The following is a 25,540-nucleotide window of genomic DNA, read 5'->3' on the forward strand; positions in this document are numbered from 1 at the left end:
AAGGAACTAGACTTAGAGAAAGGTAGTTTATGAGATGCAAGGATTTGGTGAAGAATTTTGGAGGATGGATGACCAAGATGATTGTGCCTGAGACTAATGGTGGGAAGTTTAGATTTGGATAGGGTTGTTATGAGAGCCGAGTGTTGTGGTGAAGAGGTTGTTCTGCTAACTGAAATGGGCCACTTATAAATGTTTCCTCTATTTCGGCCTCGCACCAAGGATGCCCTCGTGGTTAGATCCTTCACTAGAAAAAAAATCAGGAAAAAAATCAATAGAGGTTTTATTCTGAGAGCAAAATTAAGAGACAGAAAGAAGATTTTTCTTGATGTTAGGTGCACACAAAACATTATTGAGTTTGAAAGTGGAATCACATGAATTAAGAGTGGTAAATCCAATATGAGTGATAGGAACGTTATTACCATTTCCAACCATGACATCATCATTGCCACCATACTCAGAGTGAATGGATAGGTTATGCAAATCAGAGGTTATGTGATGAGATGCCCCAGAGTCAACTATCCAACCTGACTGATTACTCAGAGTGTCATGAGTCGTGAAGTTGGCTCATGGCCAAGTGATGGGTAAGGAATGTGATCTGCATACTTTGGAAACATGACCAGGCTTGTCACATAGTTGACAGACAACTCAAGGTTGATTCCCATTGAAGTTAGGTCGCCAAGTCTGATTTGAGTAGTTTGACAAGGGTCCTTGAGTTTGTAAACTGCTGGAAAAATTTTGGTTGCCATGGTTTCTATAAGAATTCTGTTGGAGCTGATTGTTGTTGTTCCTTGGGTAGCCATTATTGTTTCCTATGAATCGAGACTATTTTGGAAAGGAATTGAAGGTGTCGTTTCTGTCTTTCTTGCTGTGTTGCTTTTGTGAATATTGGGCAGTGATGTGAGAGTCTATCGAGTGTAATTGCTTGAGGCTCGTTTCATAGTCCATGAGTTTTTCTACTAATTCTTCAAAGGATATGGGTGATTCTCTTACAAGTAAGGCAGCTTTGAGTTCTTTGTAATCATCTGTGAGACCATTGAGCATATGTACCACTATTTCTCCATCACTCATATTGTACCCAATTATAGCAAGATCATCAATAATGGTTTTAATAATTTGCATAAATTTAGAAATGCTCTTTTCTGCTTGACTGACCTTGGTGAGGGAATCAATTAGACTAACCATCCGAGTATTAGATTTGTTGGCATGTGTAGTTTTGAGTTTGCACCACGCTTCCTCTGCATTTTTGCATCGAGATACAATTGGTGCTACTGGTCTAGTGATGGCTGTTTGGATAACAAGAAGCAATAGTCGATCTTGACGAATCCAAATTTTATACTTTGGATCATTAACTGGTGGGCATGGATGAGTTCCATCTACAAATCCCATAAGATCATACCCAAGAAGAAGATTTGTCATCTAGGAGTTCCACATTGAATAGTTTTCGCCGCTTGAAAGTTTGGAAGTAATAAGTGTGATTGAGACAACATGAGTATTTTTGCCGACAAATATAACTGTAGCTTCATTGGACAAAGCCATAATTAAAAGATGGGAGAAGATAGGCTAGTTGTATGTATATACAAGAGTACAAGAGTCTGGGTTTTATTAAGGGAAAATATAGAAGAGGACAAATGGTTGGAAAAGTGAATGAGGAGATGGGTGCAGGGCCCGCAGTATGGGTCTTTAGGAAGGGAGTATTTAATGGATGGGTTGAATTATTGTATTGGAAGTGGGGCTGGAATTGTTGAAATGGAAGTGGGGCTTGAATTGACAAATTGGAGATGTAAGAAAGTTTTAAAATATGGAGTGGTGCCAGGAGCAATATTTAATTGGAAGTAGGGCTTGAATTATTGAATTAGAGATGCAGAAGAATATTTAATTGGATGGTGGTGTCAAGTGAGATGTTGAATTGGACCTTGAAATGTTTGAATTTGAGATGAGGGTTGTGCTACACAGCTACGGCAGAGAGTTGCCGGGGAAGATGCCGCAGGTGTTGTTGTTGCAGCCGAGGCGGGGGGCGGAGAAGCAGTCCTCGCCGCAACTATTGGATCTAGTGAGGGAGCACTGGTTGGAGCTACAACGAGCAAGGTGGTAGGAGGAAGAGACGTAGTTTTGGTCGCAGTCAGCCTAGAAGAACTCGACGCCAAGATCAAGGACGAGAGACAAACCACGAATTTTCTATGGAAGTTGATGGTAGAAGCAAGCTGGGAGGGAGGTGCAATGCGGGTGCGGCCGAGCACCTGGAATAGAATATGGCATCGGTGAGGGAAAATTTCACGGCATAGATTCATCGGCAGAGAGGTCGCAGAGACTTGTCGATTTTAGGAATCGGCGGGCTTTGATACCATAATGAGAATTATTAATTTTGTATATATTCCTATTCATAATACATTGCTATACATGGCATTTTATACATAGTCAATGATGAATGCGGGAGCTATACACAGTGAATTCAGAGTAATCTCAGCCAAGATTCATAGAGATAATGGAGGCTTGATAGGTGGAGTGATTGACGACTTGATTGGAGGAGCAATGGTAGGTGTTGACTTATCAACCCAGGCAGGATACTTGGTGAAGGCTGCACGGATTTGTGGGAATTCATCATCAGACAAAAGAGGACTACACACAGGCCCTGGAATCAACCTATACCCAACATAGTTCCCAAGCTTGGTCTTCTTGTTAGGATTCACCACTAGGAGCTCTACTGGATTCAAGTAGTCCACTTGAATTCGGGCATCCAATTCTATTTTGGAGGTTTTGCTAACAACAGTCCAATAGCTCTTTCTTGGTGAGCCATTGTCCTTTACTCGCTTTCTCACCAATTTGGCCTTGACAAAGGAGTTGGCATTGCCATCCATGTCGGGGTCAAGATTATAATTCCAGAAGTGATCATGGTATACACCCACAGTATTTTTTACAAACAATATCCTGTAGACATCCTCCTATGTCTGGTTGACATGGGTGTATGGGACACCCTTGGTTTCTAGTACACCTGTACACCCAACATGTAAGGCAAAAAAAAAAAAAAAAAAAAAAAATAGTAACACGGAGAACATAAAATAATAAACCATCAATTTTTTTTGTGAATTTTGGTATGCTGGAATGGAGTGGACTAGAAGTGGAATGAAATCAAAAACTGTGTGACGAACATGTAGAAATAGAGAAATCAATTCAATTCCATCCATTCCATTTACATTAGCCAGGAAATAAGCTATTTACAGTACTTTGAGGACTTGATGTAAATCACACGTTTCAAACAGTGTAGCAGCAGCTTATTGTCAATATAAGAAAGCCATGTTGTACCTGGACTATTGTAATAACCCCAAGAAATTAATCAGGGCTTCGTTGACAAACACAGGGGTTTTGTCGACGCAAGTTCATGAGGATATCATCGACGAGGGATGAGGAGATACTGAGAGAGGGTTTGTGGGTAGTCTGAAACTCATCGATGAGGGGTGCAGGTTCATTGACGAACTTTCTACAAGACTCGTTGACGAGATGACATGTCTCGTCGACGAATTCAGCTCTATAAATAGCTGAAGCTCGGATTTTTGGCAGATTTCTAGTGTAGGGAAAACCTCTCTCTCTCTCTCTCAAATGTTCCACTCCCCTTCTCTCTTCGGTCCCAGCTCCATTTCTCACCGGATCGATGATCTGACGCCACCACGACGCTCTTGGGAAAGTTCTCTGCAAGTCTACTGGAGCCAATCGTTGGTGGGGCTAATTCGAATTTCATCCCAATCTCAGGGTAAGACATTTTATCTAGTATTAGCTGTTCTCACAGTTATAAGAAATGTTGTATGCAAAGAAATACTGATGTTTGATTCTAGGAGATGTTGTTTTCAGGGTGTCAAGCAGGAAACCCTGCAGGTATAAAACCAGGATATAGTAGGGACTTTTCAGAATTTAGGTAAGGGAAATATATTATGCTAGGATATTTTTAGAATGTTTATCAGCAGAATATGTATATATATTACAAACATGACGATCATTCCAGAATATCATGAGTATTATCATTTCAGTAAAATTATAGATATGAAGTATGAGTTTTCAATTACACAGTTGTGTGGCCTGAGTTTATTATAGCTTAGCATGATTGACTATGCAACTTCACAGATATTCAGTTATACAAATTAATATCAGAAAGTTAGATTTATAGTATTTATCAGAATAACATGATTTCTAAACCATAACACTCAAACAGATATTACAGATAGATATATAGATATTACAGACAGATATATAGATATTATAGAAAAATATCACAGATATTACAAATAGATATTACAGACAAATATTACAGCTCATATTTTTAGTGTTATGGTTGTTTTGAAATCATATTAAAAGCAGCAAGATAAATATATATTTATATACATATATAGTATTACACGATATCAGAACCCTATGGAAATTACAGACAGATAAATATACAGCAGAGCACGGTACCATTGCTATTTACAGAATGGAGTACAACCACTTTACTCAGCTAGTATGCGGATTTCGTCAAACGAAGCCAGTAGAGATTGTAGTCTCCCTAGCTAGCTGGGTTGAGGTGGCCGGTTAGACGATGATAAAGATGGAGATTGCCTGGAGAGATTGCAGTGGGATAGATTGGCGGATGTTACAAATATAGATTGATTTGCCTAGTAGGCCAATCAGAGTAAGTCTAGCCTATGGGCCGCACAACCCTATCATGAGGGGTTATATCATAATACATAGATCCCAGGGTACAACATAAGTTCCTATGTACAGATATATCACACAACAGCAGTTTGTATTATTATATTAGCAGTATGTTCAGATAGCTAACTCAGAGACACATATATACTTTAAATTACATTACATATATTCTGTACAGTTTATCAGCTTATTCATATTATAGTATCAGTGTTTTAAATATATAACTTAGCCGCCACACACTAGTAATAGAATATTTCCTCTTACTGAGCGTCGACTAATCCCAGTGACTTACTATTTCTTAGGAGATCTAGGTAGGCAAGCAGATCAGACTCATCGGTAGAGGTTGTCCTGTTCTGCCCTTGTTGAGGGTAGGTGATATTTTGATGCCAGTGAGTTGGGATGGATTCCAAGTTTTTGATATTGTCACTTGGTGTTTTGTGTTGAAATATACTTCAGAGTATTATAGTTTTCTGGTATTGTACATGTGTATATGACAGTTTATAGTTTTACGATTACCGCTGCTTAGGTGTGTATGGCATACAGAGTTTCTCTTAGTGCTCCCTTGAGCTTGAGATATATCCTGTAGTATTTCAGACATATGATATTGATGATATATATATATATATATATATATATATATAATTAAAATAAAGAGCAGGTCGTTATAGTTTGGTATTAGAGCTTAGGTTGCTAGGTTCTGTAGACTTTAGAATGCAGTGGGAATAATACCAGAATATAGGAAAAGAATTTGAGGTTTTGTTCTATGGTCTGAATATAGGATTTTTCGTGGTGGTTTATGTATTTTTCCTAGGGTGACGATTTCCAAAAAACTATAGTAAACTATCGACGAGTCATGTGTTTGGTTTGCAGGATTGGATTTTGGGGTAAAGAAAAGGGGAGTGGTTAATAGAGAATTAGAAGTTTTAGTTGAATGAGTAGATTAGATCTGTATGGGGGATAGGATACTGAAATGATGTTCTATATGTTTCAGGATGGATCCAGGGAGCAGTGGGACGAATGCAGGATGTGACAGACTAGGACCCTCTAGTATTGGAGGTGGGGATACATATGCTGTTTTACGCAACGTCACTAAGTAGGTGATGGCTGAGATGGCTAGGAGCAGAGGAGAGCGTGGCTGCATGATTGAGCAGTTTACACGGATGAAGCCTCCCTTTTTTGCTGGGGGACCTAACCCGATTATAGCTGAGAATTGGGTTAAGGATGTTGAGGAGATTTTAGCAGTGCTGGCATGTATAGATGAGTAGAAAGTGGCATTTGCATAATTTAAACTGACAGGAGAAGCAAAGCACTGGTGGAGATCAGTGTGTTTGATTGAGGAGCAGAGGTTGGATCCAGTGCCAATATCGTGGAGTCGGTTCAAGGAATTATTCTTTAAGTGATATTTCCCTGCTATCGTTCAGAGCGCGAAGGCAGCATAATTCCTGCATTTGGCTTAGAGGCAGACGACAGTGTTTCAGTATGCTGCATGATACATTGAGTTGTCCCATTTCGCCCCGCACTTAGCACTAGATGAAGAAAAGAAAGCCAGAAAGTTCAGAGATAGCCTGAGGAAGAATTTTTTTAAGCAATTCATTGGCTTCCGAGCTTAGATGTTCGCGGAAGTGGTGGATATAGATGATATTATTGAGAGTGGTATGCAGAGAGATGCTACAGCTCAGGGTCAAAGAAAGAGGTCCGTGACTCAGGATCTATAGGGGAGTTCCAGCCAAGGGCCATGGAGAGGAGATCGATACAGAGGTAGTCAGGGACGGATGGTGGGCCGCGGTGGTCCTCAGGGTGGATGAGTTATTTCTACCTGTCCCAGATGTGACCGTAGACATCCAGGTGAATGTCGGATGGGTGAGGACGTTTACTATCGATGCGGGAGATCCAAGCACAGATCTTGGTCATGTCAGGGATTTCCAGCTCAGGCAGTAGCTCCTAGATCATATCAAGGTGGTTATCAGGTGCACCGTGGAGGCCAACAGAGGAATACTGCAATGGCGGGAGTGTACGCGCTGACGCCGGGTGACGCTGATGCAATTGGAGACATGGTTACAGGTACCCTTACTGCTTTCTCATATACAACTGTTATTTTTTTTGATACAGGTGCCACACACTCTTTTATTTCATCGGTATATGCAAAATTAATGGGGTATGAGGCACAGTTGTTGGATATTGGGTTGGCTGTAGCTACACCGACAGGAATAGTGGTGAGATGTAGGAGGGTACTCAGGGGCTTTCTAGTGACTATTCAGGTAAAGATATTACCAGCTGATTTTGTGATATTAGATATGCAGGGGTTTGATATAATTCTGGGTATGGATTGGTTGGTAGTTAACCATGCTAGTATTGACTGTCATTTGAAAGAAGTGACTTTCAGACCTCCAGGCGAGCAAGAATACAAGTTTCTTGGTTCACGGGTTCGTTCTTCACCACAACTTGCGTCAGCTATTCAGGTGAGGAAATTGATTTAAGAAGGCTGCTAGGGATTTGTCACCTATGTAAAATAATTGCCAAAAGAAGAACTAAACCAATCTGATATCCTTGTGGTCAAAGAATTTTCATATGTATTTCCAAAAAAATTACCTGGTTTGCCACCCGACTGTGAAGTTGAATTTACTGTGGATCTTCTACCAGGATCAGCACCAGTATCCAAAGCTCCTTACTGAATAACCCCAGTCGAGTTAAAATAATTAAAAGATCAATTGCAAGAATTGCTGGATAAGGGATTTATTAGGCCCAGCGTGTCGCCCTAGGGAGCACCAATTTTATTTGTAAAGAAGAAAGATGAAACCATGAGAATGTGTATAGATTACAGGGGGATAAATAAACTGACAGTTAAGAATAAATATCCTCTTCCCAAGATCGATGACTTGTTTTATCAGCTTCAGGGGACCCAAGTTTATTCTAAAATTGACCTACGGTCGGATTATCATTAGGTGAAAGTGAGGGCAGAAGACGTCTCAAAAATGGCATTTTGAACGAGATATGGGCATTATGAATTCTTGGTGATGCCATTTGGGTTGACTAACACACCAGCAATATTCATGGATTTAATGAATCGAGTGCTCTATCAGTATTTGGACTAGTTTGTGGTTGTATTTATTGATGATATACTGGTCTACTCGAGGAGTTTTGAGGAGCATGAGCATCATTTGAGGCTAGTGTTGCAAACATTGAGAGAGAGAGAAAGCTGTGCGCGAAGTTCAAGAAATGTGAATTCTGGCTGAGGCAGGTTTCTTTTCTTGGCCATGTGATCCCTGAGGCAGGTGTATCTATTGACCCAAGCAAGATAGAGGCAGTGGTAAATTAGGTAAGGTCTGGAAATGTTCAAGAGGTTAGGATTTTTCTAGGTTTAGCAGGTTACTATCAGTGCTTTGTGGATGGTTTCTCCAGTTTGTCAGGTTCGTTGACGTGACTTACGAGGAAAAATGTAAGATTTGAATGAACTGATGACTGTGAGTATAGCTTTCAAGAATTGAAAGAGAGGTTGGTGACTGCCCTAGTGTTGACTATCCCATCAAGGGAGGACGGGTTTGTGACATACAGTGATGTGTCCCTGAAGGGGCTTGGGTGCGTATTGATGCAGCACAACAGGGTGATTGTGTATGCTTCTAAACAACTTAAAGAATATGAAAAGAATTATCCTATGCATGATTGGAGTTAGTTGCTGTGGTGTACACTCTTAAGATCTGGAGGCACTATTTGTATGGTGGAAAGTGCGAAATTTTTACAAATCAAAAGAGCTTAAAATATTTCTTTACCCAGAGAGAATTGAACATGAGGCAAAGAAGGTGGATAGAACTTATTAAAGATTATGACTGCACTATTAGTTACCACCTAGGGAAAGCGAATGTAGTAGCTGAAGCTCTGAGCAGGAAATCAGTGGGACCAGCACTGGCAGCCATAGAGATTCATCACCCAATCCTGATGGATTTGGAGAGACTTAGCATACAATTAGTAGAAGATAGTCCTCTAGAATTTGTTATCAGTTTGGTTGTACAACCTACACTATATGAGAATATTAAAGCAGCTCGTGATGATGCAAAATTGGCAGAGGTAATGGCTAGAGTATGGGATGGTCAGGGAGAGGAGTTCAGCATATCAGATGACGGAGTCCTGTAGCTCTATACTAGGCTATGCATTCCTGCAGATACCGAGTTCAGGAGAACTATATTGGAGGAGGCTTACAGATCCCTATACACTGTACATCCAGGTAGTACTAAAATGTATCGAGATCTGCGAGAATATTTCTGGTGGAGTGGGATGAAAAAAGAAATTGCCGAATTTGTACAGCAATGTTTGATGTGTCAGTAGGTTAAGATTGAGCACCAGACACCAGCAGGACAATTGCAACCACTCTTCATTCCAGAGTTGAAGTTGGATCATGTTTCCATTGATTTTATTATGGGATTACCACCAGTGCGACAAGGATTGAATGCAATTTGGGTGATTGTTGATCGTCTGACGAAGATCGCCCATTTCATCCCTATTAAAGTCGGCTATTCCATGGACAGACTGGAGAAAATATATGTTCAGGAGATAGTTCGCGTCCATGGTGTACCAGTATCCATAGTCTCAGACCAGGATCCTCGGTTTACTTCACAATTTTGGAAAAATTTTTAGGGCGCTATGGGTACACAGTTAGCATTTAGCACTGCTTTCCATCCCCAGATAGATGGTCAGACTAAGAGAACAATCTAGACATTAGAAGATATGCTTCGGGCATGCATGTTAGATTTTTAGGGTAGCTGGACTCAGTTTTTGCCGCTAGTTGAATTTGCTTATAATAACAATTATTAGGCTAGCATCGGCATGACACCTTATGAACCACTGTATGGTAGGAGATGTCGTTCCCCCTATTTTTTGGGACGAAGTAGGTGAAAGGCGAGTTTTGGGTCCAGAGATAGTATAACAGGCGTATGATAAGGTCTGACTAATTAAAGAAAGAGTCAGTACTGCATAGAGTCAGCAGAAAAGTTATGCAGACACTCGCTACCGGGAGTTAGAGTTTGACGTGGGATATCGAGTATTTTTTAAGGTAGCTCCTCTGAGAGGGGTTATGAGGTTTGGAAAGAAGGGAAAATTAAGCCCTAGGTATATTGACCCTTTTGAGATACTATAAAGAATAGGGTTAGTTGCCTATAGGCTAACTTTGCCGCCAGCATTATCTAAAATACACGACATGTTTCATGCTGCTATGTTGAGGAAATATGTTTTAGACCCGTCCCACATAATCAGCTATGTAGAAATAGAGCTTAAAGATTCATTAGCTTATGAAGAAGTACCAGTATAGATCTTGGACAGAAAAACACAAGCATTGCGCACCAAAGAAATTCAACTAGTAAAAGTTTGAGGAGGAATCATGCTATAGAGGAAGCTTCTTGGGAACTTGAGGAGCAGATAAGACAGAGATACCCGTAGTTGTTTCAAGATATTTAGTGGTATTAGGTAAAGTATAAGTAGTTAGATAAAGTTTCTTTTGCAAGTACATGTATTGATTTAGTTAGTAGGTATTCTTTTAGTTTTAAATGTGTAGTCTCCAAGAACTTAGGATGTAACCATGGTATTCCTCCGCCATAAGTGAGGGTAAGTAATAAAGTAAGTAGATCATTTGCCTCTATGGGATGATAGATTGTATGGATGGTGTTCAACACAGATAGTAAATTTCGAAAACAAAATTTTATAAGGAGTGAAGAATGTAATAACCCCAAGAAATTAATCTGGGCTTCGTCGATGAACACAGGGGTTTCGTCAATGAAGGTTTATGAGGATCTCGTCGACGAGAAGATAGCGAGAGAGGATTTGTGGTAGTCTAAAACTCGTCGACGATGGGTGCAGGTTCGTTGATGAACTTTCTATAGGACTCGTCGACGAGATGACGTGTCTCGTCGACGAATCCGACTCTATAAATAGTTGAAACTCTAATTTTTGCCAGATTTTTAGCGCAGGGAAAACCTCTCTCTCTCTAAAATGTTCCCCTCCCCTTCTCTCTTTGTTCCCGGCTTCATTTCTCGCTGGATCGACGATTTGAGGCCACCATGAAGCTCTTGGGAAAGTTCTCGTTAAGTTTTCTGAAACAGATCGTTGGTGGGGCTAATTCGAATTTCATCACAATCTCAGGGTAAGACATTTTATCTAGTATTTGCTGTTCTCATAGTTATAAGAAATGTTGTATGCAAAGAAATACTGATGTTTGCTTCTGGGGGATGTTGGTTTCAGGGTGTTGAGTAGGAAACCCTGCAGGTATAAAGCCAGGATATAGTAGGGACTTTGCAGAATTTAGGTAAGGGAAATATGCTATGCTAGGATATTTTCAGAATGTTTATCAGCAGAATATGTATATATATTACAAGCATGATGATCAGATTATTTTCTAGAATATCATGAGTATCATCATTTCAGTAAAATTACAGATATGAAGTATGAGTTTTTAATTACACAGTTATGTGGCCTGAGTTTATTATAGCTTAGCACGATTGACTATGCAACTTTACAGATATTCAGTTATACAGATTAATATCAGAAAGTCAGATTTATAGTATTTATCAGAATAACATGATTTCTAAACCATAACACTTAGACAGATATTACAGAAAGATATAAAGATATTAGAGACAGATATCACAGATATTATGAACAGATATTACAGACAGATATACAGATATTATATACAGATATTATAAACAAATATTACAGCTCAGATTTATAGTGTTATGGTTGTTTTGAAATCATATTAAAAGCAGCAAGATAAATATATATTTATATACATATATAGTATTACACGATATCAGAACCCTATGGAAATTACAGACAGATAAATATACAGCAGAGCACGGTACCGTTGCTATTTACAGAATAGAGTGCAACCACATTACTCAGCTAGTATGTGGATTATGTCTAATCGAGCTAGGAGAGATTGTAGTCTCCCCAGCGAGCTGGGTTGAGGTAGCCTATTAGATGATGATAGAGATGGAGATTGCCCAGAGAGATTGCCGTGGGCTAGATTGGCGGATGTTACAGATAGAGATTGACTTGCCTGGTAGGCCAACCAGAGTAAGTCCAGCCTATGGGCCACACAACCTGATCATGAGGGGTTATATCATGATACACAGATCCCAGGGTACAACAGAAGTTCCTATGTATAAATATATCACACAGAAGCAGTTTATATTATTGTGTTAGCAGTATGTTCAGACAGCTAACTTAGAGACATATATATACTTTAAATTACATTACATATATTCTGTACCGTTTATCAGCTTATTCATATTACAGTATCAATGTTTTAAATATGTAACTCAGCCGTCACAACTAGTAATAGCATATTTCCTCTTAGTAAGCGTCTACTCATCCTAGTGACTTACTATTTCTCAGGAGATCCAGGTAGGCGAGCAGATCAGGCTCGCGGGTAGAGGTTGTCTTGTGCTACCCTTGTTGAGAGGTGGGTGATTTTTTGACACCAGTGAGTTGAGGTAGATTCCAGGTTTTTGATATTGTCACTAGGTGTTTTGTGTTGTAAATATACTTTAGAGTATTATAGTTTTCTAGTATTGTACATGTGTATACGATAGTTTACAGTTTTACAGTTACCACTGCTTAGGTGTGTATGACACATAGAGTTTCTCTTAGTGCTTCCTTGAGCCTGAGATATATCCAGTAGTATTTTAGATAGATGATATCGATATATATATATATATATATATAAAATCTAAATAAAGAGTATGTCGTTATTGTTGGCCTTACAAGGCTTAAAATCTTGTTATCTTGTTTTGATGCTAACAAACAAGTGAAATTTAATGTATTTGTGTGAGTAATGATATTTCAGGGCTCATATATGAGAAAACAAGGTCAAAGTGCTCACAAGGATCAAATGAAGCTTAAATGAGTCAAAGCATGGATTTAAAGATGATATATTAAACCTTGAAGAATATGAGGTCATGCATGATTTGTTGAAAGCCAAGGACTGTTTAAAGTCAAAAGAGTCAAAGAAAGGCAAAGTGAGAAAGCTCAAAGAATATTGAAGCTTGAAGAAAATATGGACTCAATCCAAGGACAAAGCATGAAGACTCAAGAACCTAGAATGTTAATGTCTTAGAAGTCTCATGTAAGTGCTTTAATGTTTAAAATATTGTTTGAAATATTATGAAGCTCTTAGGTTAACTTCTTGGACCTAGATACCTTTTAAAATACATGAAAAATATTTTTATAAGGTCAAAAATTATTTTAAAAGGGTTAGAATCATTTTTGGAATGAAAAGCACCAAAAAGAGTTTTTCCAAATGCTGTTAGTTTTTATACATCCAAATTGAGGTAAACTTTTTTCTATCAAAAAATCCTTATTTTAAAATATGTTCAACATTAAAGTTTTAGGATTTTATATTAGCTTTCTTTTGACACCAAGAACACCTAATTTGGAGTTATAACGAAAATGTTATGGCCAAAACATTGAAGCGGGGTCACAGCTGTTAGACATCTGAATACTACTCACGGGAGGCACTTCAGCTGTATGAACAGCACACAGAAGCACTTCAGACGTCTGACCTTGAAACTTCAGACGTCTAAAGATTTTTTGGGACAAATCTGAAATAGGCAGTAACTTTTCAGATGTCTGAACTTGACTCTTCAGACATCTGAACACTGTTTAACGGGCAAAATTTTAAATTCTAATATTTTAAAATATAGTCGTTTTGAGCTCCAAATTTTCTAACAACTTGGGAAACTTTCTGAGAAAACTTTTACAACAAGGAAACAAGTTTGAGAGCCTATAAATACATGGTTTTGCAAATCAAAATACATCCAAGAATTGAAAAATCTGTTTTGAGAAGTTGAAAGCACTCTTGTTCTTCCAAAGCTCTGTTGCTCACTCATTGCAAATCTCTTTTGCTGAGACAATCTGAAGTTCTAATACTTCCTTCTCTGAATTCCTACTATTAATCCTCATCTAAGAAGGATATTGGTGAATTCTACACTTGAGCTTCATTCTATTTCATATTGATATTTTACATAGAAGTAATAGTGATGAACTTGTACTAACTTGCTCTTTGTGAGAGTATATTTGTACACATACTATATCTTGTTTCTTGTAGTTCTTTGATGTTCTAAGGATTGTTTGGATCATTGGATAAGCAAGGGGATATTGCTTAGAGAGGCGGGCTCTAGCCTAAAGGAGTGACCGAACGAGGGGACATCGTTTGGAGAGGCGGGCTCTAGCCTAGTGAAGGACTGTTTGAGCATGGGGCATCGCTTGTAAAGGTTTTGTTCCACCCGTCAATGGAATAGGTTTAGTGAATCCTTTTGTGGTTTCCAAAGGCGAGGACGTAGGCTGGGTATAAGTCGAACCTCGTAAAAATCCCCGTCTCACTCTCTTTTTCCCTATTCTTTATTTTCAGTTCATATACAATTTCGTGGATGTTTTAGATTTATAAATTATACAAACTATGTATATTTGGAAATCAATTAAACTTAAAGTTCAATTTTGATTTGGGTTGCGGAAACCGAAAGGGAGTATGTTGGTTACACAATATCTTGCGGAAACCATACGGGAGTACGTTACTTGGTTAACATCCCAAAGATAAATTTTCTAAGAGTTTATTTGAATTCTAAATATTTGGAAAGAGTGATTGGATTCATTTATACAGGGCTTTACATCAGCAAGCATAAATTCTCATTCACGACAGGGCTTGGTTCAAATTTGGCTAATATAAACAAAAAACCATCTTGAGTTTTTAAATTACATAAGTGCTGTGTATTGGCTTGTTTGTTTACTTTCTAATTATAGTTGATTGGTTCGGTTGAATGATTGGATGTTTGTATGGTTAAAGATTAAATAAAGAAAATAAGTTCTTGAGTGCTTAACAAATTAAACAAATAACTCACAAATTGGTTAAAAGAAATAAAATAAGTTTAAGAATTCTAAAAGGAACTAAAACGAAAGTTTTAAAAGCCAATTCACCCCCCCTCTTGGGAAGCTATTCCTAATTTCAGTTACAACTATGATGGAACCACTAGGTTTGAATTCCCATTCAATTATATAGTCATAGTTGCCCACTGTGGAGACAATCCTCGCTACGAGGCTAACCTCTGGTCTAACCTCCCTTATCTGTCAAAACATCTTATCCTCATTTAAAGCCACCACAACTGGGATTGCGTTTGGAAACAGTTAGAAATACTGAATAAGTATTGTTGTATTTCTTATCTCTAAGAGTATACATGGGTGCCTATTTATATAGGAGGCATGGAGTGTTGTACCAGTAAATAGGAGTGCAATACAAGTAATAAGACTATAGTACAAGTAAATAAGGGTTGGGCTTAAGCCCAAAGCCTAATACACGTTAACATCCCCCCTTAAACTCAAGGTGGGTGGGATACCAGCTTGAGGTTGTCAATCAAAGCATGATGACATCCCTTAGGATGTGACTTGGTGTAGATATCTGCAAACTAATCTTTAGAAGAAACTGAGAAGAGCTTGAGAGCACCATGGGCAAAATGATAACAGATAAAATGACAATAAATCTCGATGTGTTTAGTCCGTTCATGGAATACATCATTGTGAGCAATGTCAATGGCGCTTTGATTATCACAATAAAGAGGAGTAGCAGAGGATGTGAACACACCTAAGTACTTGAGAAGCCATTGTAGCCAAAGGAGCTCAGATGTGGTATCAGCAAGGGCCCGATGTGGTATCAGAAAAGGCTATGGAAGAGAGTGCCCTTCAGATATTGAAGAATGCGCAAAATAGAAGCATTGTGAGTCGAACGTGGAGCAAAAAAATACTAGCTCACGTGGTGAACAACATAAGAGATGTTTGGGCGAGTGATAGTGAGATAAACTAGGTTGCCAACCAAATGTCTGTAAAGAGAGGGATTAGACAATGCTTTCCCCCTGGGGGAGTCAGATGCACATTAAGTTCAACTGGAGTGTCAACATTCTTGCTATTAGTGAGTCCAACTTGAGACAAGAGTTCAGATGCATACTTGGCCTAAGAAATGTAAAGACCATTTGTGGAATGAGTGATTTCAAGACCCAAGAAGTAGCTGAGATGACCAAGATCTTGCATCTCAAACTGTTAATTGAGAAAATCCTTGAGTTCTTGAATGCCATTGCGGTCATCACTAGTTATGATCATATCATCCACATATAGGAGAAGAAAAATGGTGCCTTTGTCAGTGCGATGAAGAAATAAGGCAGAATCATAAGGGCTGGCAGTGTAACCCAAAATAAAGATGGTGGATCTGAACTTGGCAAACTAAGCTCGTGGAGCTTGTTTTAAGACTATAAAGTGCACGACGAAGGTGAAAAACCTTGTTTGGTTCAACAGAGAGACCAGGTGGAGGTTGCATACAAACTTCTTCACTTAACTCCCCATTAAGCAAGGCATTTTTGCCACCTATCTGAAAAAGGTCCCACTTACTAGCAGCAGCAACAGCTAAAAGGGCACAAAAAGATGAGATACGAGCAACTGGAGCATAGGTCTCCTCATAATCAATCTCGTACTCCTGTGTAAAACCTTTTGCAACAAGACGAGCCTTATAGCACTTTATGGACCCATTATAGCAAGTTTTGATCTTGTAGATCCACTTACAACCAACAACAGACTGTCTAAGAGGGAGAGTAACCAAATCCCAAGTATGGTTCTTAGATAATGTATCAAGTTCCTTTTATATTGCAATATGCCATAAAGGGTCAGTGGAGGCCTCATGATAGGTGTGAGGCTTGTGTAGTGTATCAAGGCAGTGTAACAATGATAGTCAAGTAAGTGAGCAGGAATGGGTAGCCCGTCATCGACCTGTTCATGAAAGGGTGAAATGGAAAAAAAATCAAAATTATCTGGTGATTGGACAAAGAAGTCTATAGGAGGATCATGAACATCTATAGAGGAAATAGGTGAGTCATGTGGAAAGATTTTTGACATAGAGGAGGTAGACAGGGAAGAATGAAAATGAGAGAGCTCAACAAAGAATTAGTGTTCCCAAAAGGCAGCATTAGGGGAGGCACGAAGACGATGAGAGATAGGATTATAACACTGATACCCTTTTTGATTTTTTCCATAGCCAAGGAAACAACAAATTTTGGATCAAGGCTCAAGTTTGTCAGCTCGAGTGAGCGTCTAGAGGGGAGGGGGTGTGAAAGTAGAATATGATTCCCAAGAGGGGAGTGAATTGGATTATTTAAAACTTTTACTTGTTGTAGTGCAACAACAAGAACGTAAGTAAATCAATCAAACCAAAACACACCACAAATTCCAATCAACCACAATATTAAAATCAATCAATCAAAATAAACATGAACTCGATGCTTTCAGCCTTTGGTAATAGTCCCCTGTGATTATATGCAAGCCCTATTTTGTTTTTGTTTTGTAATGCGCTCTCTTAATCAAATTTTTTGCAAATTAACTAACGTACTCCCTTGAGGGTTTCCGCAAAAGGTTAATTGAAACGTACTTTCTAGAATTAAGAGTCTTCTCTAATTTTTTACTTAAGCCCTACAATCAATCAATTTGCATCCAAAAAATACAAGTAAAATGCAGAAAGTAAAGAGTAAGGAGGAGAGAAGAATACCGAGATTTTATGAGGTTCAGCTTATCCCCAGCCTATATCCTCACCTTTAGCAAACCACCAAAGAATTCCACTAGCTTAGTTCCTTTGCCAGGTGGAACAACACCTTTTACAAACAAGTATGCTAGAGTCTGCCTCTCCAAACGATATTCCCTCATTTGGTCAATGATCCAACAAGCCTAGAATCGTCCAATAACTACTTGAGAAACAACAAGTACATGTGTACAAAGAGTGCTCTCACACAAAGCTGATTAGTACAATTCAAATCTATATACTTTAGAATTTAAATATCAAATTTGAAATACAATTCGAAGCTCAAGATTAGAATTCATCAAGTCCTTTTTTCTCCAAATGAGAAATCAGTATGTAAAACTCAGGGATTGATGATCAACACTTTTAGAATATCAGCACTTTCAGATTGCAAGAGGTTGAGTAAGCAGTGACTTTGAATGCAGGAGAGCTTAGAGCAGATTTTTCAATTCTTGGTATAATTCAATTTGTAAAACCAAGTATTTATAGGCAAATAAATTTAGTTTTGTGTTACCCAAGATTACTTGGAGTGTTTCCCAAGTTTTAAGAAAATTTGGAACACAAGAAACCAATTTAAAACATTTAAAATATTTAAAAATTTGACCGTTAACAGTGTTCAGATGACTTAACTATCGGGTTCAGTCTTCTGAAGTTCCTTAAAGTTTTGAAAATTTTGAACTGGACACAGGGTCAAGCGTCTGAAGTTGGGGTTCAGACTTATGAAGTTGCGGGTTCAGAAGACTAAAGTCAGGGTTCAGTATTCTGATATGCTTTTGCCTGTTTTTGTGTTTCACCAATAAATCTTTAGACGACTGAACTTAATCTTCAGACTTTTGAAGTAATTCTTCAAACGAATGAGCTCAAACCTCAGTCTTCTGAAGTTAAATCTTCAGACTTCTGAGCAATAATTTCAGTCTTCTGAGTAGTACACTTTTTGGTTTTTTATTTTAGTTTCAAAAAATTGTTTTGCTCCCTTTCTTTCCTCTTTTATAAAACATTTTTTCTTGGTTTTAAAATAGGTCTCTAAGTCCATGTATTTCCTCTAAAGAGCTTAAAATGATATTTCAACAGATATTCAACTTTGAAGAACATACATTGCTCATCCTAATACCTTATACTCTAAGCTTAAAATCTTCCATGACATAGTCATGTTGAAATCCCTTGGACTTTAGCTTGAGTTGGTTTTAGATTCCTCATACATTGATGGTGATTGGTCTCATCACACCTTGGGCCCCACCTGGCAAGTTCGGGGCGTGACAACATTGCGTTAGGAAGGCTTCTAACAGGGTACAAATTACATGACAAGACATCTGAAAAAAGTTGATTAGTTAAGTGGATGGTTTTTCCTCTTATAGTAGAGTATGTTGTGCAACCGCAAGTAGAGGGGACAAAGTTGGCGTAAAATTCTTGAACTAAATCAGTGTATACAGGTTCTTGCAACTAGAACAAAATGTCCTACCCAACAACTTGGAATTTTGCTAACAAAGTGGGAAATTTTTCTTTAAGAAACTTGGATGGGACAATCTTACCATGAATAATATCTCGCTTGGAGATATTGTTATGGTAGCGATATGTAGCTTCTAAAGACATGAAAATCTGGTCAACTTCAGCGGCAGCCTTGTGGGATTGCTCAGTGGGAGGGTTTTGAGAGGACCCTTTGCTGTCGACGGGTTGTCGAGGAGTGTCAACAACCCTTCTCTTTGAGCAAGATGCAATGGAGAGTGAGAGGAAGAGACGATTTGAGGGTGAGAGAAGTTCATGAGAGAGAGAGAGAGAGAGAGAGAGAGAGAGAGAGAGAGAGAGAGAGAGAGAGAGAGAGAGAGAGAGAGAGATTAGGGCTCATATGGTTAGGAGGAGACGAGGAGAGAGGAATTTGGGGTTATAGGGCTCAAATGACAAATCTTTGTGCGTTGGCTCTTAGGTTGCCCTATTGACACTCATCAATGAGTATCGAACATACGTCAACAAGAGGCTATTGAAAGTTCATTGATGAGAGCCTTTGGCTCATCGACAAAGACAATAAAAAACTGCTGCCTTAAGATTCAGTAGAACCATCAAGGAACAAGATGATCGAGTGATATTTTCATTTATCCTTTCAAAAACAAAGACCAAGTTTATTCGCTTCTACCCTTTTATTGCCAAGGTCCCTTTTTTGATAGAAATCTCTCCCATATTGGTTCAAAAGACCTTTGCAGCTTGTTAATCTAAAGGCATCTCCTTATGGTAAAATTTAAGATAGGTCCTCTGGAGTGCACATGCCTAATTCATGCTTGATTTTACTGATTCTTTCTTCGTTTAGGGGTTTTGTTAAAATATCAGCCAGTTGATCTTCAGTATTCATGTATACTAATTCAACGTCCCCCTTTTGTACGTGATCTTGAATAAAGTGGTGTCATATCTCAATATGTTTAGTCCTAGAGTGCGGGCACAATTTTTTCAAGATATTGATGGTACTAGTGTTTTCACAATGAATTGGTGCACCCTTAATCAAAATTCTAAAATCCTCGAGTTATTTCTTCATATATAAAGCTTGAGCGCAATAACTACCTGTTGCTATATATTCAACTTCGATGGTTGAGAGAGCAACTGAAATTTGCTTCTTGCAAAACCACGAGACAAGTGAGTTTCCTAGAAAGTGACACGTACCACTGGTGCTTTTCTTGTCAGTTTTGCATCCCCTGTAGTCAGCATCTGAATAGAAAGTGAGGTCAAAGGGAGCATTTTTATGGTAAAAGAGCCCTAAGTTATGTGTTCTTGCTAGGTAACTAAAAATTCTTGTTGACTCTTTAAGTCTAATCCTATTTTGATAATGACAAATCACTTGGTATTTGATCTGTGCATTGAGAATGTGAGCGGGAACATTACATAGCATGCACAAAAAGTGATGAAGTCATGGAAGCCATGAGGATTAGAGCATACATAACCTGGCACAATCCATGGAATTAAAAGAGTAGAAGAATGAAGATGCAAGCGTCAAGTTCAAGATCATCATGGAAATGAGTATTTAGAATTGATGTATGTGCAAATTTTATATGATATAGCTAGAAGCTCAAAATATACCCTAGACATGCATCTCATGAAAACCTTATAGGGTTAAACATAGACTTACAAAACTTATTTTGAACCCCAAAAAATGTTTTATAAGAGATTAAAGCAAGAGAGCTCAAATGATTTTGAAAACTAAACTTAAAATTCTGAAGTTGGCTTGCCCAGACGACTGAGGAGTACCCTTAAAGTATGAAGATACAACCTCAGACGACTGAAGTTTTACTTTAGCCATATGGAGAATTTCCTTAGAAGACTGAAAAATAAATTCATCCATCTGAAGATTTAATTGCTGAAACACAGAACAGGCAGAACACCTTCAGATGTATGAAACTTTAGTTCAGTCGTCTGAGCTAGGACTTCAGAAGACTGAACCCACAGTTCGGTCATTTGACCCTGTGCCCAGACTATATTTTTCAGTACTTTAAGGAACCTCAGACATCTGAACCTAAATGCTCAGTCGTATGAACTTGCGGGAACTTTAAAAATTTGAACTTTAGCGAGAAAACACGCGAGTTATTCACTTGATCAAATTGATCCGATGGTCAGGACTTATCCTAACGCCGAGATTACTTATATAAACAACCTCTAAACCCTAGTGCCTCACTTTTGGCATATGATTGGGAGCCTTGAATGTATACACAACTCTGAAAATCGTTGAACACATTGCTAAGCTCTTGTCTGCAATTTCAAAGTGTTTACTACATATCTAAGCTTAGGCTACGTTGATTTTCAAAAAAGGAGTTCCAACAAATATTGTGCAAAAAACTTGGGTATTGAGGTTTGGTAATCAAACTAATTGTTTGCTTATTCTTAAATATTTTTTCATCTCACAAACTTATTCTTGAATATTAATTTTGAGAGATTGATCTTGAGTTATTATTTATATATACTTTTGTGAAAGATCATTACTTGAGAAAAGTTTTTGTTTAAAACTAAAATCTTGAAGAAAGTGTTAAATATATCTTCATTCAAAGATTTGCTATTTGATTAGTGTAAGAAGTATTTGATTGCAAATCCTAAGAGCCTCTAAATACGTATTCTTGAGGGATATTATTTTTGAAACATAGTGTTTAAATCTTTGGCTTCTCTCTTCCCTTAACTTTGAATTTCCGCTTGCATTTCACTATCAGCTTTTGCATGTTTGTATGTTGATTAATATTACATGCACTTGATAATTAATTGGGTATAACTGAATTTATTGAGAGAATAATTTGAATTAATTTCAAGCCCCTACAATTATTTTGTTAAATATTAAAATAGGGATTAAGTGGTAAAATAAATTTAAATATTTTTGAAATACCCAATTCACCCCCTCTTGGGATAACACCGTAATTCACATTTGGTATCGGAACGGGTTTACATAGACTTAACTGCCATTTTTTGTAAAAAGATTACATGGCACACATTTGTGTAACTCCATTTGGTGAGAGACACTCATCCACTAGACCACCGATCTTCTGCGGTGTTAATTACACCTACTGGAAAAGAAGAATGAGTATACATCTTTTAAATATGGATTGGAAAGTGTGGAAAATTATTTCCAAGGGAAACCATGTCCCTATGAAAGTAGTTGATAAAGTAAATGTACCCAAAACTGAAGATGAGTATATTGAAGAAGATTGGAAATATGTGCAAATAAATGCTACTACAATGAACTTGCTATTCTGTGCACTAGATGTAAATGAGTTTAATAGGGTGATGGTTTGTAACACTACTAAAGAGATTTGAGAAAAATTAGAAGTTACATATAAAGGTACTAAGGAAGTACAAGATAGTAGGATAGACATGCTTACTAGTGAATACGAGGCATTTAAAATGACTGCTGATGAATCTATTCAATCCATGTATACTAGATTCACACACATCATGAATTCTTTAAATGTTCTTGGTAAATCTTACCCTACTTATAAGTTGATCAAGAAAATACTTAAGGGACTACCGCCAGTTTGGGAAGTTAAGGCTACTACAATAGCTGAAGGAAGGAATCTGAAGGAGATGTCAGTGGATGAACTGATCAAATCGCTCATCACTTATAAGCTAGCGATAAATGAGAGAAAGAATGAGTAAAATAAAGCAAAGAAACTTACAGCACTTAAGGCATCATCTAACAGCTCTATTGAAGGAAGTGATTCAGAATTGGATGATAACATGACTCTTCTCACTAAGAAATTTGGAAAGTTCATGAGAAAGAATAAGAAATACACCAGAAAATTCAAGGGCTCAAAATAGAAAAGGGAGAGACAAGCTGAATGAAGCAAAAGGAGGATCTCCCTATGTGCTATAACTGTAAAGAAGTTGGGCATATCAAGCCAGACTGCCCCTAGCAGAAGAAAGCGTCTAAGAAGAAGAAGAAGGCACTAAAAGTTGGTTGGGATACTCACAGTACCAGTAGTTCAGAATCTGATTCCAGTGATGACGAGATTTCAAATCTGTGTCTGATGGCTCACGAAGACCACGAGGTACAATCCGTTTGTTCTGCTTTATCTTATTATTCCAGCGATTCAGAAAATGAAAATGGCATGCTTTCTTATGATGAACTACAGCAGGAATATTTATATACACTTAAAATGTTTGAGAAGATGAATAAGAAAAAATTCTATTTTGAAGTTAAAATTGAAGGAACTTTCAAAGTCAGTAGAAAGTCAAAATGAATCTCATGCATCCTTAATGAGAAACAAAGATTTGAAAATTGAGGAGTTAGAAAAGAATTTGAAAGATAAATCTAATATTATTTGTAAATTTAAAGAAGGTCAAACTTATTTTGAAAAACTCCTTGGAGCTCAAAGAAATTCCCTAGATAAAGAAGAACTTGGTTTTAATGGAAAAGAAAATTTGAAACAAAAACATCTTTACATGGGTTATTGTGTAAAAGAATCAAAGACTTATGTTCCATCAAAAGATTCTTATAAATATACCACATGCTTTCAATGTAAAAGGATGGGTCATATAAAATTTGACTGTCCTTTTAAGAATAAAGATGTTAAGACGAAAATGGTATGGAGAGTTAAAGGAGGGTCAAGCACTAACCCTCGTGGACCCAAGAAAATTTGGGTACCAAAAGTAGTTATCTGATTATGTTTTGCAGATGTGCTTAAGATTGTCCACTTCGAAAGATAGATGGTATATGGATAGCGGATGTTCACATCATATGACTGAGGATAAAGCTAATTCGCATCCATCACACCAAAGGATGGAGGATTTGTCACTTTTTGGGACAATGCAAAAGGAAGGATCACAGGTGTAGGAAAAGTTTGTAACGATTCATCACTTATTATTGAAGATGTTCTGCTAGTTGATGGTTTAAAATATAATTTATTAAGTATAAGCCAACTATGCGATAAAGGTTATAAAGTATCTTTTGAACATGACAAGTGCATTGTCAAACATAAAACTGATAACAAAATCCTATTCATTGCTGAGCATTATGAAAATGTATATACCACTAACTTTGACAATCTTGCTTCTCAACACGTAACTTATTTTTTTGCGATGAATGAGATTAGTTGAATTTGGCATAGGAGATTAGGACACGCAAACGTAAACATGGACTTAATATCTAAACTAGTTAAGGAAGACTTAGTTAAGGGATTGCCTAAGAAAAAATTCGTGAAAGACAAAATCTATGATGCATGTCAACTAGGAAAACAAGCAAGATCCAGTTTTAAAAAGAATAAAGTAATCTCTATTACTAGGCCACTTCAAATGTTACATTAAGATTTATTTGGTCCAAACCCAATTCAGAGTTTAGGAGGAAAATCATACACATTTGTTATAATTGATGATTATTCTAGATATACATGGGTGCTATTTTTAGGTTACAAAGATGAAGCGTGTGAACAATTCATTAAACTATGCAAGAAAATTCAAAATACAAAAGGATATACAATCAAAAATATCCGGAGTGATAGGGGTAGAGAATTTAAAAATCAAGATATTGAAGAATATTGTAATTCATTAGGAATATCTCATAACTTTTCAGCTCCTAGAACACCCCAACAGAATGGAGTAGTTGAAAGAAAGAATAGGTCTATATAAGAAATGACCAAAATTATGCTTAATGAACATAAGTTACCTAAGTACTTCTAGTCTGAGGTAGTGAATAACACCTGCTATGTTCTAAATAAAGTTTTGATTAGACCATCTCTAAATAAGACTCTTTACGAATTATGGAATGACCATAGACCAAACATCTTGTATTTTCATGTCTTTGGCTGTAAATGCTTTGTGCTCAGAGACAATGAACATTTAGGAAAGTTTGATGTGAAATTAGATGAAGGTATTTATCTAGGATATGCCTTAGTTAGTACAGCCTACAGGGTATATAATAAACGATCATTAACCGTTGTAGAATCCATTCACGTAGTATTTGATGAATCCAATCCATTTGCTCAAAATATTGATGACGATGAAAGTTAGATTAATAAGGAATTTGAAAAAATGTCTATTGAAAATGATTCAGATAAGAGAAATGTAATTAAGGAACCATCTACTGAAAATAATCAATTTGAAAATGAAGTTAATGAACAACCTAAAGAATGGAAGTACATAAAGAATCACCCCATTGATCAAATAATAGGTGAACCATCCAGTGGAGTAGTCACACGATCCTCACTTAGAAATATGATTAGTCATTGTGCATTTCTATCTCAAGAAGAACCTAAGAATGCGAGTGAAGCAATTGAGGATGAATCAAGGGTGATGTCCATGCAAGAAGATTTAAACCAGTTTGAGAGAAATAAAGTATGGACATTAGTTCCTAGAATTGAGGATAAAATAGTTATTTGAACAAAATGGATATATAAGAACAAGAAAGATGAACATGGGATAGTTGTTAGAAATAAGGCAAGACTAGTAGCTCAGAGATATAACCAATAAGAAGGAATAGACTTTGAGGAAACCTTTACACCTGTAATTAGAATGGAAGCCATTCATATGTTGTTAGCTTATGCTGCTTTTAAGGACTTCAAACTATATCAAATGGATGTCAAAAGCATGTTTTTAAATAGCTACATAAGTGAAGAGGTATATGTAGAACAACCCCTAGGTTTTGAAAACCACAAGTATCCAAAACATGTTTATAGACTAACTAAAGCCTTGTATGGTTTAAAGCAAACTCCTATAACTTGGTATTTTCTACTGGATAAAGGATTTATCAGAGGAAAGATAGACACAACACTATTTATAAAATTGAAGAATGAATACATGCTCCTAGTTCAAGTATACGTA

The 25,540-nt window shown here is 37.4% G+C and overlaps 1 pseudogene; it reads right to left on the reverse strand.

The window, feature by feature from the left end:
* LOC131151178 (amine oxidase [copper-containing] alpha 2, peroxisomal-like) overlaps positions 1-22,464 on the reverse strand; it is a 33,288-nt pseudogene extending 10,824 nt beyond the window's left edge.
* Positions 22,465-25,540: the final 3,076 nt, after the last annotated feature.

The sequence above is a fragment of the Malania oleifera genome, chromosome 3 (assembly GCF_029873635.1).
Source record: "Malania oleifera isolate guangnan ecotype guangnan chromosome 3, ASM2987363v1, whole genome shotgun sequence".
NCBI lineage: Eukaryota > Viridiplantae > Streptophyta > Magnoliopsida > Santalales > Ximeniaceae > Malania > Malania oleifera.